Source organism: Bos indicus, chromosome 4, assembly GCF_029378745.1.
Source record: "Bos indicus isolate NIAB-ARS_2022 breed Sahiwal x Tharparkar chromosome 4, NIAB-ARS_B.indTharparkar_mat_pri_1.0, whole genome shotgun sequence".
NCBI classification, from domain to species: domain Eukaryota; kingdom Metazoa; phylum Chordata; class Mammalia; order Artiodactyla; family Bovidae; genus Bos; species Bos indicus.
In genome coordinates, this window is record NC_091763.1 from 91,121,467 (window position 1) to 91,140,352 (window position 18,886).

The 18,886-nt window shown below is 38.5% G+C and overlaps 1 protein-coding gene across 1 annotated transcript in view; it reads right to left on the reverse strand.

Moving 5' to 3' along the window:
• GRM8 (glutamate metabotropic receptor 8) overlaps nt 1–18,886 on the reverse strand; it is an 850,055-nt gene that overhangs the window by 96,909 nt on the left and 734,260 nt on the right. The window lies entirely within an intron of this gene.

An 18,886-nucleotide genomic window follows, 5' to 3' on the forward strand; every position in this document is an offset into this window, starting at 1 on the left:
TAGGATTAATTTCCCAACCTCTTCCCCCAAAAAAATCTCTTAGAAATTTATCTTGGTTAGAAAATTGTACTAAGATATGTGGCTCTTTCAGTTTTAAGAACTGCCTATCTTTATTTTGTGAAATTTTTCTTGTTATTTTTGCAGATCATTTCTTCTCCTGCTTGTTCTCTTTTTCTCAGACATTTATTAGATATATGTAGGAATCCTGGGTGTATGCTCAATGTGTTCTAAATGTTCCTCATGATTTCCTTTTTTTTTTTTTCTTTCACTTTTTGCCTTTTATTTTACCCTCCAGATTATCACTCTGGTCTTTAGCCCTAGCCACCTCATATTGAAGATGTTCAGCTTTTTATTTTCACGCTCCTAATTTTTATCTCTAGGGTCATTTTCTTATCTTCTGATCGACCTTTGATCTTTTCCACAGCTACCATACACATGTGCATATGTATATGTTCAATATTCTCTTGATTATTTCTTAGAATGTTAATTAAAATTCTATTTTTTAAAAATATTCTTATATTTTCTGAATCTCTTTTGGCTTTGTTTTTTTATTGTGTGTGTGTGTGTGTCTGTTTTCCTTTTAAATTACACTATTGGTTCTCTTCTGCTATCGTGACATCTTTGGCTGTTGATGTATGATTATAATTAAAGAGCCAGGTTGATTCATAAGGATTACTGGTAGGTTGCATTTTCTTGGATGGATGGGCAGACTATGGACCCATATAAATTAGTTTCACCTGACTGACTTCTCTTAAAGATGCATGGATATAGACAAGTGAGCAGACTGAGGACCTATCCCTGGAGAAATTTATGCTAAAAGTGTAGAAATTTATCATATTTCTACCCTAGAAGCTGCATTTCCTATTTTCCACCTGTCTATGCCTCTCTGGAATAAAATTAGTTTAAATTCTACTGTTTTCTTTTGAATGCCTCATTCCCATACTAGAAGCATAAGATAATTCCATATCAGATAAGCTCTATTTTTCAGAGGAGAATTTTGTACTTTTAACCTACATTCTCTCTTCATTTGGGCTCCCCTTATAGCTCAGTTGGTAAAGAATCCGCCTGCAATGCAGGAGACCCCAGTTCAATTCCTGGGTCAGGAAGATCCCCTGGAGAAGGGATAGGCCACACACTCCAGTATTCTTGGGCTTCCCTTGTGGCTCAGCTGGTAAAGAATCCACCTGCAATGTGGGAGACCTGGGTTCAATCCCTGGGTTTGGAAGACCCCCTGGAGAAGGGAAAGGCTACCCACTCCAGTATTCTGGCCTGGAGAATGCCATGGGCTGTATAGTCAAGGGGTTGCAGAGAGTCAGACAGGACTGAGTGACTTTCACTTTCACTCTCTTCATTTAAGGAGAATTGAAGGATCAACTAGCCCATGTATTTTAAAATTCAGCTTTTAAAATAAATTTCCTGGTGGCCCCTCCAAGGCCTGTTTCAAGTCCTTATGTTAACTTTAGGTTTAGAAATTTATTGAGATTTTTGTAGTTAGAATAATTTATATCTCTTGAGCTGTGCTTTCCCTCTTTTAATTTCTCTATAAATCAGATTCATTCAACATTTATTTTTCAGGATTTACTCAAATTGTTTTACCTAATGTTGGCTCCAAAAATATATAGACATACCCTGTTCTACTGGTCTTTATTTCATTAAAGTTACAGATATTGCATTTTTTAGAAATTGAAGGTTTGTGGCAACCCCGTATCAAACAAGTATATCGGCACCATTTTTCCAACAGTAATTTCTCATTTCATGTTTCTGTGTCACATTTTGGTAATTTTCGCAATATTTTAAACTTTTTCACTATTATTTTTATGGTGATCTATGATGTTACTTTTTTAAATTGTCTTACATCATGAACTACATCTGTATAAGACAGTCAGTTTATAGAGATACATGTATGTGTCCGACCCCTTCATGGATCACACTCTTGTCCATGATGAAGGGGCTCGTGTTACTCAGTGAAGCTCTGAACCATGCCATGCAGGGTCACCCAAGAAGGACAGGTCATAGTAAAGAGTTCTACAAAACATGGCACACTGGAGGAGGAAATAGCAAACCACTCCAATAATCCTGCCTGGAGAGCCCTATAAACAGTATGAAAAAAAGGCAAAAAGATATGACATCAGAAGATGAGCACCTGAGGTCAGAAGATTTCCAATATGATACTGTGGAAGAGTGAAGTACAATTACTAATAGAGCCAGAAAAAATGAAGCAGGTGAGCAAAAGCAGAAATGACACTCAGTTGTGGACATGTCTGGTGGTGAAAGTCAAGTCCAATGCTGTAAAGAACAATATTGTATAGGAATCTGGAATGTTAGGTTCATGAATCAAAATAAATTGGACACGGTCAAGCAGGAGAAGGCAAAATTGAATATTGATGACTTAGGAATCAATGAACCAAAATGGACAGGAACAAATTTAATTCAGATGACCATTATATCTACTACTGTGGGCAAGAATTACTTAGAAGAAACGAGTAGCCCTCATAGTCAGCAAAAGAGTCCAAAATACAGTACTTGGAGTCCAAAATTATTTCAGTTTGTGTCCGAGGCAAACCATTCAACCACAAAGTAACCCAAGTCTATGCCCCAATCATTGATGATGAAGAATCTGAAGTTGACCAGTTCTATGAAGACCAACAACACCTTCTAGAACTAAGACCAAAAAAAGTGCTGTTTTCATCATAGGGGGATTGGAACGCAAAAGTACAAGGTGAAGAAATACCAGAATAAAAGGCAAGTTTGGCCTTAGAGTACAAAATGAAGGAGGGCAAAGGCTAACAGAGTTTTCTTAAGAGAATATGCGAGCCATAGCAAACACCCTTTTTCCAACAACTCAAGAGATGACTCTACACATGGACATCACCAGGAGGTCAATACTGAAATCAGATTGATTATGTTCTTTGCAGTCAAAGATGGAGAAGCTCTATGTAGTCAGGAAAAACAAGACCTGGGGCTGACTGTGGCTCATATCAAGAGATCCCTATTTCAAGATTCAGGCTTAAATTGAAGAAAGTTGGGAAAACCTTAGGCTGTTCATGTATGTTCTAAGCCAAATCCCTTACAGTGGATGTAATGAATAGATTGAAAGGATTAGATCTAGTAGACAGAATTCCTAAAGAACTATGGATGTAGGTTCATAACATTGTACAGGAGGCAGTAACTACAATCATATCAAAGAAAAAGAAATGCAAGAAGACAAAGTGCTTGTCTGAGGGAGGCTTTACACATAGTGGAGAAAAGAAAGAGAAGTGAAAGGCAAGAGAGAAAGGGAGAGATATACCCAACTGAATGCAGACTTCCAGAGAATAGCAAGAAGAGATAAGAATGCCTCCTTAAATGAACAAAGCACATAAACAGAGGGAAAAAAATAGAATAGGAAGGACTGGGGAGCTTTTCAAGAAAACTGGAGATATCAAAGGAATATTTCATATAAGGATGGGCATGATAAAGGACGGAAATGGTAAGAACATAACAGAAGCAGAAGAGATTAAGAGGTAGCAAGAATACACAGAAGAACTATACCAAAAAAAAAAAAAAGGTCTTAATGATAACCACAATTGGTAGTCACTGGCAATGGATGGCACCCCACTCCAGTACTCTTGCCTGGAAAATGCCATGGACGGAGGAGCCTAGTCGGCTGCAGTCCATGGGGTCTCGAAGAGTCGGACACGACTGAGCGACTTCACTTTCACTTTTCACTTTCACGCATTGGAGAAGGAAATGGCATCCCACTCCAGTGTTCTTGCCTGGAGAATCCCAGGGACGGGGGAGCCTGGTGGGCTGCCATCTGTGGGGTCACACAGAGTCGGACACGACTGAAGCGACTTAGCAGCAGCAGCACCTGTAGAGCTAGACATCCTGTAGTGTGAACTCAAGCAGGCACTAGAAAGCATTATTATAAACAAAGCTAGTGGAGTGATGGAATTCCAGTTGAGTTATTTCAAATCCTAAAAGATGATGCTGTTAAAGTGCTGTACTCAATGTTTCAGCCAATTTGGTAACCTCAGTAATGCCACATGGAACTGCAAAATGTCAGTTTACATTCCAATCCCAGAGAATGGCAATGCAAAGAATGTTCAAACTACTGTATAACTGTGCTCATTTCACACGCTAGCACATTTATGCTTAAAATCCTTCAAACTAGGCTTCAGCAGTGTGTGAACTGAGAATTTCCAGATGTACAAACTGGATTTAGAAAAGTAAAGTAATCAGAGATCAAATTGCCAACATTTGTTGGATCATGGAGAAAGCAAGGGAGTTGAGAAAAATATCTACCTCTGCTTCATTGACTACACTAAACCTTATGACAGTGTGGATCACAACAAACTGTGGAAAATTCTTAAAGAGATGGGAGTACCAAACCACTTCACCTGTTTCCTAAGAAAACTGTATGCATGTCAAGAAACAACAGATAAAACCAGACATGGAACAACTAATTGGTTCAAAATTGGCAACAAGTATGACAAGGCTGTAAATTGCCACCCTGCTTATTTAACTTATATGCAGAGTACATCATAGGAAATGCTGGGCTGGATGAATCACAAGCTGGAATCAAGACTGCTGAGAGAAATAGCAACAATCTCAGATATGCAAGATACCACTCTAATGGAAGAAAGTAAAAAGGAACTAATGAGCCTCTTGATGAGGATGAAAGAGGAGAATGAAAAACTGGATTGAAGCAATCTTGAGAAAGAATGGAACTGGAGGAATCAACCTGCCTGACTTCAGGCTCTACTACAAAGCCACAGTCATCAAGACAGTATGGTACTGGCACAAAGACAGAAATATAGATCAATGGAACAAAATAGAAAGCCCAGTGATAAATCCACGCACATATGGACACCTTATTTTTGACAAAGGAGGCAGGAATATAAAATGGAAAAAAGACAATCTCTTTAACAAGTGGTGCTGGGAAAACTGGTCAACCACTTGTAAAAGAATGAAACTAGAACACTTCTAACACGATACACAAAAATAAACTCAAAATGGATTAAAGATCTAAATTTAAGACCAGGAACTATAAAACTCTTAGAGGAGAACATTGGCAAAACACTCTCCGACATATATCACAGCAGGATCCTCTATGACCCACCTCCCAGAATATTGGAAATAAAAGCAGAAATAAACAAATGGGACCTAATTAAAATTAAAAGCTTCTGCACAACGAAGGAAACTCTAAGCAAGGTGAAAAGACAGCCTTCAGAATGGGAGAAAATAATAGCAAATGAAGCAACTGACAAACAACTAATCTCAAAAATATATAAGCAACTCCTGCAGCTCAATTCCAGAAAAATAAATGACCCAATCAAAAAATGGGCCAAAGAACTAAACAGACATTTCTCCAAAGAAGACATACAGATGGCTAACAAACACATGAAAAGATGCTCAACATCACTCATTATCAGAGAAATGCAAATTAAAACCACAATGAGGTACCGTTTCACGCCAGTCAGAATGGCTGCTATCCAAAAGTCTACAAGCAATAAATGCTGGAGAGGGTGTGGAGAAAAGGGAACCCTCTTACACTGTTGGTGGGAATGCAAACTAGTACAGCCACTATGGAGAACAGTGTGGAGATTCCTTAGAAAATTGGAAATACAACTGCCATATGACCCAGCAATCCCACTGCTGGGCATACACACCGATGAAACCAGAATTGAAAGAGACACATGTACCCCAATGTTCATCGCAGCACTGTTTACAATAGCTAGGACATGGAAGCAATCTAGATGTCCATCAGCAGATAAATGGATAAGAAAGTGGTGGTACATATACACGTATTCTTTTTCAGTCATTAAAAAGAATACATTTGAATCAGTTCTAATGAGGTGGATGAAACTGGAGCCTATTATACAGAGTGAAGTAAGCCAGAAAGAAAAACACCAATACACTATACTAACGCAAATATATGGAATTTAGAAAGATGGTAAGGATAACCCTGTATGCGAGACAGCAAAAGAGACACAGATGTATAGAACAGTCTTTTGGACTCTGTGGGAGAGGGAGACAGTGGGATGATTTGGGGGAATGGCATGGAAACATGTATAATATCATATAAGAAACAAATCGCCAGTCCAGGTTTGATACAGGATCCTTGGGGCTGGTGCACTGGGATGACCCGGAGGGATGGTACGGGGAGGGAAGTGGGAGGGGGGTTCAGGATGGGGAACATGTGTATGCCCGTGGCAGATTCATGTTGATGTGTGGCAGAACCAATGCAATATTATAAAGTAATTAACCTCCAATTAAAATAAATAAATAAATAAAATAAAGTGGAAAAAAGGAAAAAGCTGGCTTGAAACTCAACATTAAAAAAATAAGATCATGACATCTAGTCCCATAATTTCATGTCAAATAGAAGGGGGGGAAAGAGGAAGCAGTAACAGATTGTATTTTCTTAGACTCCAAAATCACTGTGGATGGTGACTGCAGCCATGAAATAAAAATATGCTTGCTCCTTTGAAGGAAAGCTATGACAAACCTTGACAGAATATTAAAAAGCAGAGACATCATTTTTCCGATAAAGGTCTAAACAGTCAAACCTATGATTTTTCCAGAAGTCATGTATAGATTTAAGAATTGGACCATAAAGAAGCCTGGGTGTTGAAGAATTGATGCTTTTGAGTTGTGGCGTGAGAAAAGACTCTTGGGAGTCCCTTGGACTGCAATGAGAACAAACCAATTAATCCTAAAGGAAATCAACCCTGAATATTCATTGGAAAGATTGTTGCTGAAGCCAAAGCTCCAATACTTTGTCCACCTGATAAGAGAAGCCAACTTACTGGAGAAAACTCTGATGCTAGGAAGGATTGAAGACAAAAAGAAAAGGGGGTGGCAGAGGATGAAATGGTTAGATAGCATCACCGACTCAATGTATATGAATTTGAGTAGACTCCGGGAGACAGTGGAGGACAGAGGAGCCTGGTGTGCTGCTGTTCATGGAGTGGCAGAATCAGAGAGGATTTAGCAACTGAACAATAGTAATATATCTGACTGCTTCACCTACAAGGTTAGCTATTCTCCTATTTTTTTTTCCTTCTTCTTGGACTTTCCTATTCCATGAGACACAACAATACTGAAATTAGGCCGATTAATAACCTTATAATGGTCTCTACATGATAAAGAGAAAGGAAGAGTTGCAAGTCTCTCACTTTAAATCAAGCTAGAAATACAATACTTTGGCCACCTGATGGGACAAGCCAACTTATTGGAAAAGACCCTAATGCTAGGAAAGATTGAAGGCAGGAGGAGAAGATGGCAGAGGATGAAATGGTTGGATGGCATCACCAACTCAATGGACATGAGTTTGAGCAAAGTCTGGGAGATAGTGAAGGACAGGGAAGCCTGGTATGGTGGTGCAGTCCATGGGGTTGCAAAGAGTCAGACATGAATGAATGACTGAACAACAAGAAATATAAACCTAGTGAGGAAGGTGTGTCAAAAGCCAAGACAGATCAGAAGTAGGTCTCTTATGCTAAACAATTAGCCAAGTCGTGAATGTGACAGAAAAATTCTTGAAGGAAATTAAAATGCTACTCCAGTGGATACATAAATGAAAAGAAAGTGGAACAGCCTAATTACTAATAGGGAAAAAGTTTTTGTGGCCTCCATAGAAAATCAAAATAGCCACAACATTCCCTTAAGCCAAGGCCTAATTCAGAGCAAGTTTTTAACTCTCTTATATTCATTTAATACTCAGAGAAGTGAGGAAGCTGCAGAAGCAAAGTTTGAAGATAGCAGAGGCTGGTGCATGAGGTGTAAGAAGAGAAGTCATCTCCATAACATCAAGTGCAAGGTGAAGCACCAAGTACTGATGTAGAAACTGTAGCAATTTATTCTGAAGATGCATTTCAGATAATTAATAAAGGTGGCTACATAAAAAAACACACTTTCAGTGTAGACAAAACAACCTTATATTGGAAAATGTCATCTAGGTATCTTTCATAACTAGAGACATGAAGTCAATGCCTGGCTTCAAAGTTTCAAAGCACATACTGACTCTCTCTTAAGTACTAATGCAGTTGGTGACTTTAATTTGAAGCCAATGCTCATTTGCCATTGTAAAAATCCTTAAGAATTATGCTAAATTTACTCTGCCTGTGCTCCATAAATAGAACAAATTCTGGACGACAGAAAATCTGTTTACAGCATGGTTTATTGAATATTAAGCAGATTATAGAGACCCACTGCTCAGAAACAAAGATTCCTTTGAAAATATTACTGCTCATTGACAATAAAACTGGTCACCCAAGAGCTCTGATGGAGATGTACAATGATTATTATGTTAATTAATGTTATTTTCTTGCCTGCTAACACAACATCCACTCTGCAATCCATGAATCAAGGAATTATTTTGAGTTTCAAGTCTTATTCCCTGACTTCCCTGGTGGCTCAGACAGTAAAGTGTCTGCCTACAATGTGGGAGACCCAGGTTTGATCCCTGGGTCAGGAAGATCCTCTAGAGAAGGAAATAGCAACCCACTCTAGTACTCTTGCCTGGAAAATCTCGTGGACGGGGGAGCCTAGTAGTCTACAGTCCATGAGGTTGCAAAGAGTCGGACACGACTGAGTGACTAAACTTTCACTTTCAAGTCTTATTATTTATGAACTATATTTTATATAAAAATATAACCACAATGAGGTACCATTTCATGCCGGTCAGAATGGCTGCTATCCAAAAGTCTACAAGCAATAAATGCTGGAGATGGAGAAAGGGAACCCTCTTACACTGCTGGTGGGAATGCAAACTAGTACAGCCACTATGGAGAACAGTGTGGAGATTCCTTAAAAAACTGGAAATAGAACTGCCATATGACCCAGCAATCCCACTGCTGGGCATACACACCAAGGAAACAAGAATTGAAAGAGACATGTGTACCCCAATGTTCATTGCAGCACTGTTTATAATAGCCAGGACATGGAAGCAACCTAGATGTCCATGAACAGACAAATGGATAAGAAAGCAGTGGTACATATACACAATGGAATATTACTCAGCCATTAAAAAGAATACATTTGAATCAGTTCTAATGAGGTGGATGAAACTGGAGCCTATTATACAGAGTGAAGTAAGCCAGAAAGAAAAACATCAATACAGTATAATAACACATATATATGGAATTTAGAAAGATGGTAAGGATAACCCTGTATGCAAGACACCAAAAGAGACACAGATGTATAGAGCAGTCTTTTGGACTCTGTTGGAGAGGGCGAGGGTGGGATGATTTGGGAGAATGGCATTGACACATGTATATTATCATATGTGAAACAAATCGCCAGTCCAGGTTCAATGCATGATACAGGATGCTCGGGGCTGGTGCACTGGGATGACCCAGAGGGATGGGATGGGGAGGGAAGAGGGAGGGGGGGTTCAGGATGGGGAACACGTGTACACCCGTGGTGGATTCATGTCAATGTATAGCAAAACCACTACAGCCTTGTAAAGTAATTAGCCTCCAATTGAAATACATAAATTTATATTTTAAAAAATAAATATATTTTATAAGGCTATAGCTGCTGTAGATAATAATTCTTCTGATGCATCTGGAAAAAACAAATTGAAAAGCTTCTGAAAAGGACCACCGTAGATACCATCAAGAACATTCATGATTTATGGGAATAGGTCAAAATACCAACATTAAGAGGAACATGGAAGAAGTTGGTTCTAGTTCTCATAGAAGAATTGGAGGTGTCCAAGACTTCAGTGGAGAAAATAGCTAGAGATGAGGTGGATATAGCAGGAGCAGTGGAATTAGAAGTGGGGCCTGTCTTTGACTTTGGTCCTGAAACTGAAGTCCTCGTATACTCAAGAATCTTCACAGCTTGTATTGGATATATTTTCTTTTTAGGACTAAAGGAAAATTCTCCCATTTTTGAGTCATTCTTTTATGCCATTTCTATAAAATTGCATGTAATTTTGTAAGTGCTTTTAAAAGATGTAGTTTTGTAAATATTTAATATTCTAATTTGATTTGATTTTGAATTGTAAATGTCAAGTATTCTGTTTTGGGTTTTTTTTATGTTATACTTTGTTAAAAAGGAAAAAATGTAATTTTTTTAGTCATGTACATGACTTAATTTAATGTACTGAAAATAAAAATTAAGAAAAAAAAAAAAAACAGAAATGGATCCTGAAGAGGTGAATGAATTGCTGCACTCTTACAATAAAACTTTAATGGCTAAGGAGTTGTTTCTTATGGATGAGCAAAGAAAGTGATTTCTTAAATAGGATCTGCTCTTAGTGAAGATGCTGTGAAGCTTGTTGAAATGACAGCAAAAGATTTAGAATATTACATAAATTTAATTGATAAAACAGCAGTAGGGTTTGAGAGGATTGACTCCCATTTTGAAAGAAGTTCTACCCTGGATTAAATGCTATCAAACAGCATTGAAAGGAAGAGTCAATCAATGAGGCAAGTTTCACTGCTGTCTTCTTTTAAGAAATTGCCATCGCCTACCCCCAATTTTCATCAGCCACTACCCTGATTATCCAGCAGCCCTTGGCATCAAGGCAAGACCTTCTACCAACCAAAAGACATGATTAGCCCAAGGCTCAGATGACAGCATGTTTTAGCCATAAAGTATTTTTAATTAAGTAATAAACATTTTTTTAGATATGACAATATTGCAAAGATAATAGTCTATAGTATAAACAGAACCTTTATATGCACTGGGAAACAAAAAAAGAAAAATCTAGGTGACTTGCTTTATTGTGGTGGTCTGGAACTAAATCCACAATTTCTCAGAAAAGGTAACGATCTCTCTGTCTCCCTCCACCTCTTCCTCCTTCTTTCTCTCTCCCATCTCTTTTTTCTTCCTTTATTTTAGTTTCCTTTTCTCTCTTTCTTTTTTTTCATTTCATTATCACCTTAGAGGAAATATATATATCAGATCAGATCAGATCAGTTGCTCAGTCATGTCCAACTCTTTGCGACCCCATGAATCACAGCACGCCAGGCCTCCCTGTCCATCACCAACTCCCAGAGTTCACTCAGACTCACGTCCATCGAGTCAGCGATGCCATCAAGCCATCTCATCCTCTGTCGTCCCCTTCTCCTCCTGCCCCCAACCCCTCCCAGCATCAGAGTCTTTTCCAATGAGTCAACTCTTCGCATGAGGTAGCCAAAGTACTGGAGTTTCAGCTTTAGCATCATTCCTTCCAAAGAAATCCCAGGGCTGATCTCCTTCAGAACGGACTGGTTGGATCTCCTTGCAGTCCAAGGGACTCTCAAGAGTCTTACATATATTTGTGCCAGGTAATATCTTGAACCAGAAACCAGACTATTTTTTGATATTTCTTTAAATGATGCACATAAGTCTGCTTTGCATTTGCTTTAAATAGCCTGGAATTTATACTAATATTTGGTTAACTATTTCTCTGCACCATGAGGTGGATGGTACCAATCCATGTGATACTGCATTTAGAGACTGTAAAAAACTTCCCAACATAAAAATGGATATATGGTTACAGCCAAAAGGAACTATTTGCTTGCAATCTGCTCTTCCTGGCACCCTGTGTGCTCCATGAGATATAAGCAGCTACTGAATCATGGAAAATGCAATTTGAAGTTACATAAGTAAATTAGTCACTGCATTCTGTACCATCAACAGTCTGGGTTGTCATTAAAGTTCTGCCTATAGAGAAAAAAATAAGTCTGTATGGCATTCCTGCTAAACATTTTGAAATAAAGTCATGGTCACTATATCTCAGAAAATATTCACATTTGGGGCTAAATCAAATCTAGTTCTCCAGCATTTCAAAGATATTAAGAAAGCTAAACCATTTTAGTGAGATATGCAAGCTTGAAGACTAAACTTCCAGGTTGACTATTTAAGTGTTAATTAATAATTTATTGTAATGGACATAGAAAATTCAAAGTTTTGTAAACTCAATTTCAATTAAAAAAGAGAAAGATGGAGGTGCAAACCTCACCAATAGCCAAATGCTTAAATTAAGTAGCCCCAAACCACACAGCTTCCTCTAAGCCACCCAAAAAAGTGGGATCATGGAATCTAGGCTAGGTTCATTGCACAAATATTTCTTTTTGGCATCTAATAAAATAGGCACCCCTACAATGAGTTTCCCTACATGTCTAAGTTGGTAATATTTTGCAGCAGTAATATGCAGAACAAATGGGGGAAAAAAAAAGTAGTAAGCCTGGCTACGGCAGTCTTTTCTAGAAGGGTTACTTAGGCTTGCTTACATTGTGCCTTGGCTTCCTGGGTGGTGGTACTGGTAAAAAAACCTGCCTACCAGTGCAGGAGACATAAGAGAGGTGAGTTCGATCCCTGGGTTGGGAAAATCCCCTGGAGGAGGGCATAGCAACTCACTCCGGTATTCTTGCCTGGAGAATCCCAGGGACATAGGAGCCTGGCGGGCTACAGTCCACGGGGTTGCACAGAGTCAGGCACGACCAAAGCAACTTAGCACACACAGTGTGCCTCAGAATCTCCTCAATTTCATTTCTTTCTTCTATATCTTCACAAGTATATCATTTTTACTGAGTGTATAAAGTGTGTGTTAGTCACTCGGTCGTGTCTGACTCTCTGTGACCCATAGACTGTAGCCTGCCAGGCTCCTCTGTCCATGGAATTTTCCAGGCAAGATCACTGGAGTGGGTTGCCATTCTCTTCTCCAGGGGATCTACCCAACCCAGGAATGGAACCCGGGTCTCCCGCATTGCAGGGCAAATTCTTAACAGACTGAGCCACTAGCAAATGCATAAATGAGCTACCATAAATGTTTTCTTTTCCAGCCTTTTTTGTTTGTTTCTCTCTCTCTTTTTTTCCTTTCAGAGTTGGCTGTAACAAGCTGGTATGATTAATCTTGATTAGACAGAATCTCCCATAACACCTGAAATTGTTCTGTAATGTGGGACACTGTGAAACCTTTAAAGGAATCAGCTTCAAATGACTGTAAGTGAACAAGGAAAGAAAACTCTGTAAAGTTAATGATAATTGCAGACACACAAGATGGATACTGATCACTGTTTTCCTTCCTTTCTTTACACAGAAATGGAGAAAAAGTTAGGAGACAGTTATGGTTGGTCTGATCTCCTCTGAAAATTACTTCCATTGCTGTCTAGGTTATATTGACACTCTTAGCTCAGGTTTTCAGGCTGTTTTTTCTCATCTGTATTACTTCTCAAAGCAGGGACTTTATCATTGTTTTCAGAACCACCTCGCACAACTCTTGTTAGAGTTATTCACTTTTCAGTTTTAACCCAAGTATTTTAGCAACCAGTTTCTGATGACACTTGCCTTTCTTCTAGTATTTTCTGCTGAATATATGAAAGCAGTTACATATTGCCTCAGAGCAACAACACTCTTTTCTCTCTCTTCCTAGTCCTGAAGATTCTTAACTTCTGTAATCTTATGTGATTTACCCTCAGGCAATCTTATGTGATTTACCTGTGTTTGAAAAAGTACATCTGGTTGGGATGCTCCACAGACATGGTCTAAATGGCTGGAGAAATTAATGCAATTATCTGGATAATTTTAAATGCATTTAATCATTAAACAAATATTTCTGGAGAACCCATTCCAAGCCGTTTTATGCTAGGTGTCAAGGATATGATAGTGAGCAAGATAAAATATGATTTCTGCCCTCATGAAATACAGCCAACTTCTGTTGATTGCCTATCATGTGCTAAATACATCTTGTGACTCATAGCATGTAACTCTCAGCAAAACTACCATGCTTGTGTGTGTGCTGAGTCACTTCAGTAGTGTCTAACTCTTTGCGACCCTATGGACTGTAGCCTGCCAGACTCCTCTGTCCATGAGGTTCTCCAGGCAAGAATATTGGAGTGGGTTGCCATGCCCTCCTCAAAACTACCATGAGGTATCTATTAATACAAAAACATACCATAATGGGACGAGAGGATTTTTTTAAGTCAATCACCTTCCTGCCCTTTCCTAGATGGTACGAAGTCAAGTCTGCCTTAGTTTATGAATAGGGCTGGGCACAGATGGCAGGCAAATGCTTCATGTTGCTTTATATCTGTGTTTGCATTCTCCAGGGAATGTATTCCTATCTGCACAAATGGAGCCACTTCACTGCATTTTCTCAGCTAATTCAGCAGAGCTTCAGAATTTGAACCCACATCCTCCCACTCCAGAGTTCACACTCTTCCTGTCTCCACTCATCACCTCTGCATCCCTGCCCTCTTCTGCTCTTATCAACAGATTGAGTGGAAGCATAAGGGAAATGCTTTTGTCATGCAAAAAGCATCTGGGAAGACAGCATCAATTCTCCTTTGATTTGTGCATTTTAGACAGAACTAAGGACAACTTTAAGAATTCGTTTTTATATTTCTCCCTAAATATTTAGCAGTCCTATATCACAATAAGTGATACTGACAAAAATTTTTAAAGAAATGCACTTGGCCCATCATTCAAGGAAAAATATTTTTCAGGAAAAAAAAGTTATAATGGGAATCACAATATGATCACTATATAAAGTTACCATTATGGCATGCTCTAACTTAAATAATAAAATAACAAGCAAGCATTTTTATTATTATATCATGTTATTAATGTGCAAGGAAGGCACTCCATTCCCTCATTCAATAGGCATTTGTCGAGAGCATATTACACGAATGTAATGTGTAATGTTAAGAGATGTATTCATTCAGATACACATCAGACAGACACAAGTTGCCCTCCATGAATTAATAAAGGATGACATTTGAAGGTGAGAAGAGGAAATAAAGGGGTGAATGTGAGTAGATGGAGGGGTCTAACATAACACCAGGTTTCTGACTTAGGCTACTAGATAGAGGCTGCACGACTCATCCAGGTGAAGGAAGAAAGGTTGGTTCAGGACATATGGGCTGTTTGACACTTTGGAGCTTTATTTTCTTTCCTGTCTTTAGGGTATTTTGTTTTGTTTCCACCCTATGCTCTGGTTGAAGCACTGTGTTCCTTGGAGCTTGGCAGTGTCATAACCTTTGTCTGATTATCTAGGCTTTGTGAACCCAATTAGAGATGGTAAAATATGTATGTAAGAGATTTCTGCCATCCTAACAACCCTAAACCACCCTTGAGTATTCTCTTCCTGACTATTACATTAATTATATTTTTAATTTTTGTTTTTTCAACCTAATTATGAAAGTTCACGTTGGTCCCTGTCCATGCCTCAGTGTCTCCGCCCCTCCCCTCAGGCTGATTTTTTATAGAAAAAAAAAAAAGTGTATTTAAACTATGATTTAGTAGAATGCAGCACTAGGTACAAAGCTAATAAATGATGTCACTAAAATGTATTAGGAAAAAGTATGATTCACCTTGATTTTAAAATCTGAAAGAAAAAGGATGCGGGGAAATTTAAATGATGTTTTGTCATTGAATGAAGATATACTTCAGAGAGCTTTCTTTCCTCATGAATGATACAAAAATCCCTTTATAACTTGATTTTACTCAGAGATTTTCTAAAACATCTGTTTAAATTATTCAACTAATTTTACTTTTAATTCCTACTTCTATAATAATTTCAGAGAGACCTATGTGGCTAGATGGGTTTTCTCCTATAGATATGTCTCTATGAAACAGAATTCAATGCATGGTATGTTAGTGTTAGTAGCTGTCGTGTCTGACTCTTTGCAACCCTGACTGTAACCCATCAGGTCCCTCTGTCCATGGAATTTTCCAGGCAAGAATACTGGAGTGGGTTGTCATTTCCAGTATTCAAAGCATACTGGAAGAAATTTTGCTCTTCTGCTATCTTCCACATCATAAATTCTGTGTCACAGGATGCATAGCTCTTTTTTGGCTTTCTCATCTCACATCTGACTCCTCACCACCTCCCCCTGCCCTTGAGCCTGATTTTCTCCTGCCCTTGAGCCTGGCACTTGCTGGAGCTGGCAGGCGTCAGACGGCATCGGCTGGGAGCCAGGCTGGGCCTTTGTACAGGGAAGGCTCTGGGAAGCAGACTGACATGGCTCAATAATTAGCACAATGCTCAATAAGGATCTGCTGAATTAATGGCTGTGTGTGCCGCCTGACTGTTGTGAATACTTCAAGCCGATAACACGGAGTTAACTGGCTGAGCATTATAAATGAGAGCGGAGAACTGACCCACTCTTTGGTCTTCCAAAGTCAATAAAACTTAGAGAAAGCCTGCCTTTAGAGATATAAATGTTATATTCACTTTTAATATCTGTGTCAGTAATTTTAGCAATGCAAAAAAAAAATAAACAGTTTCAAACATTTTGTGTATTGTTTTGAATAATTAGAGATACTTTGACAGAGAATAGCAGGAGGCAAATTTGAATGTGAAGTGTTAGGATGACACATAAGTGTATTATACAAAATACTTCAGTAGTAAATCTCAGCTACTTATCATATAATAGCTCTTGATGTAGAGCTGGTCTAAATTAAGCATCTCCAAGCCTAACTAAACAATTTGAGCACTTTCCAATGTTCTGAAAACTCCTAAAATTAGTGTTTCATCCTGATTGCTTCAGTCATCTCCACATTCAATCATATTATCAATACAAAACAATTCCAATTAGCATATTTTATAAATTGGTCTTACATTGTGCTTCTTTGACTTACTATGATTCCACAAAGCTAAAAGAGGAAAAGGAATTCTGGCTAGCTAGTATTCAGTCATCTCTCGGGAAGCACTGATACATCCATAAGTATGTACATAAACTCCAGGTTCTTGGATGGAGTGGTACAACTCCCATAGTCCCTGCAGCACTGGGCAGCCTCCACCCCCTGACTTGTTCATGTGTCCATTTCATCCTGAAATGTCTCTTACTATCTCCACCACTGCTCCTCAGGGGACAGCTGCAACTCTGCAGAATTTCTGATCTGAGATTCAGTGGTCTTTCTTTTTTTTTTTCAATTACCTTAAAAAAAAAAAAAAAAACTTAGCATGATCCATGTTTGAATTACTATGAAGGTGTTCAATAGCTTGATATAGGACCATGATTTTATTTATTCTAAAAATCAAGTCACTGAAAGAGTTGTCTAAATAGAAATAACATCTTATATGCACTTATATTTGCTTCCCCAAGCCCTTGAAGTCACAACATGAAAAGTAAGAGCAGGCTGTCATTTATAAAATGTAAAGGGAGTGAAAGCAAAAAAAAAAAAAAGGAGTTAGATGTCAGAGCTCAGGAGATTTTGTTTGGTTGTATATTTATTGTTGGGCTTCCCTGCTGGCTCAATGGTAAAGAATTTGCGTTCCAGTGCAGAAGACAAAGGTTCAATCCCCGATCGGGGAAGATCCCACATGTCGTGGACCAACTGGGTTCCCCCTACGCCACAACTATTGAGCCTGTGCTCTAGAGTCCGGGAGCCACAACTACTGAAGTCCATGTGCCTAGAGCCTGTGCTCTGCAACAAGAGAAGCCACCACAATGAGAGGTCTGGGTATCCCAACTAGAGAGTAGCCCCTACTCACGGCAACTAAAGAAGAGTCCAAGCAACAACAAAGACCCAGCACAGCGGAAAAAATCTGTTATCCACAAGAAAGCAAAATAAACTCTCTCTGGCTTTCTCCAGGTAAAACAATATATTTAAAAAAGAAGTATATATTCAAACACAAATACAAGTACCACTTAAATTGATGTTATTAATAATTCACATAATGTGGACATTTCCAGACCCTGAAAAATGTTTTTCCCGACTAGTCCAACTAACCATGGCCAAACAGATCTAATAAACGTTCAGAGACACAAATTTCTTCCTAAGTAAAATTTACAAGTTTGATCCTAATAGATTCCCATCTGCATATGCCAAAATATAATGTTTTCTAGTTGTTAGGTTTAGAGCCCCAAACTGTCTTACTTTACTTTCCTGCCACTCTCAAGGACTTCCATCAGATCAGTCAAGTCAAGAAAGGTCACCGGTCTGGAACCCACGGCAAAGTTGCTCTATTCACTGGCGCATTTCCTGAAGTACGTTTTTTATCTTTCAAAGTTGAAGACCACATTGATTGAGTAAGGGATGAATGCTCATACTAATGAGCTCTCCGTGCTCTTGTTGAGTATTTTTCCTCTGAATTAGTTGAAATTTTAAGAGTTATGTAGGACCTTACTTGGAATGTTAGAACCCAGGGAATAAAATCGCCACTCCCAACCCCACCCCAGATGTTTTGACTTCCTCATGACTTCTAATGATAGAGAATGGGACAATCTTTACATCTTTACACCAAGAAAGAACTTTCTCGTATACAATTAAGGCTGAAGAGCTATCCCTTTAGAACGGTAGCATTTGCCTTTGTTTTATAAGCTGTCTGTCTCCGGCACACCACCCGAACCTTGAATTCATGGTTAACATTAATCCTCTGCTTTTCTATACATACATACATACACACCCAGTTCAGCACATATTTCCTTTCAAACACAGATGTTCTTTACATGCAGTGTTTTATATGGAGAAGTTTATGGAAGATTAGTAACAAAATAAAATGATTTGGGGAAATTCAAATGATCTTCAACTTCTAAAAAAATATAAACTGTATTATATAATTATCCATTGCTTCTTAAACCCTCCCCACCATCCTCTACATATGGAAAAATGATAAGAATGGAGACTAAAGAGACATAGTAAGATGGTTCAGATTGAACTAAGCCATTTAATTTCTTTGTATTGTTGAAGTTTGCTTCTATGATTAAAACCATCATGATTATTAAGAAATAGCTTTCTTTCAGAGTCACATTAGAACCAGAAAAGGAGGCATTTGTCATGCATTGAGATACCTCTGGCATAGCTCACTCCTCTGAATCATGTCTGCCCTTTCTCCTTTCCTCTTTTAACATTTGGAAAATAACATCTATGTTAGTTGATAACAGAGCTGGAAGAAAGGACCAAGAAAGTGATGTGAGCTCTGTCAATCTTCAACCTCACCAAGGAAAACACATTAAAA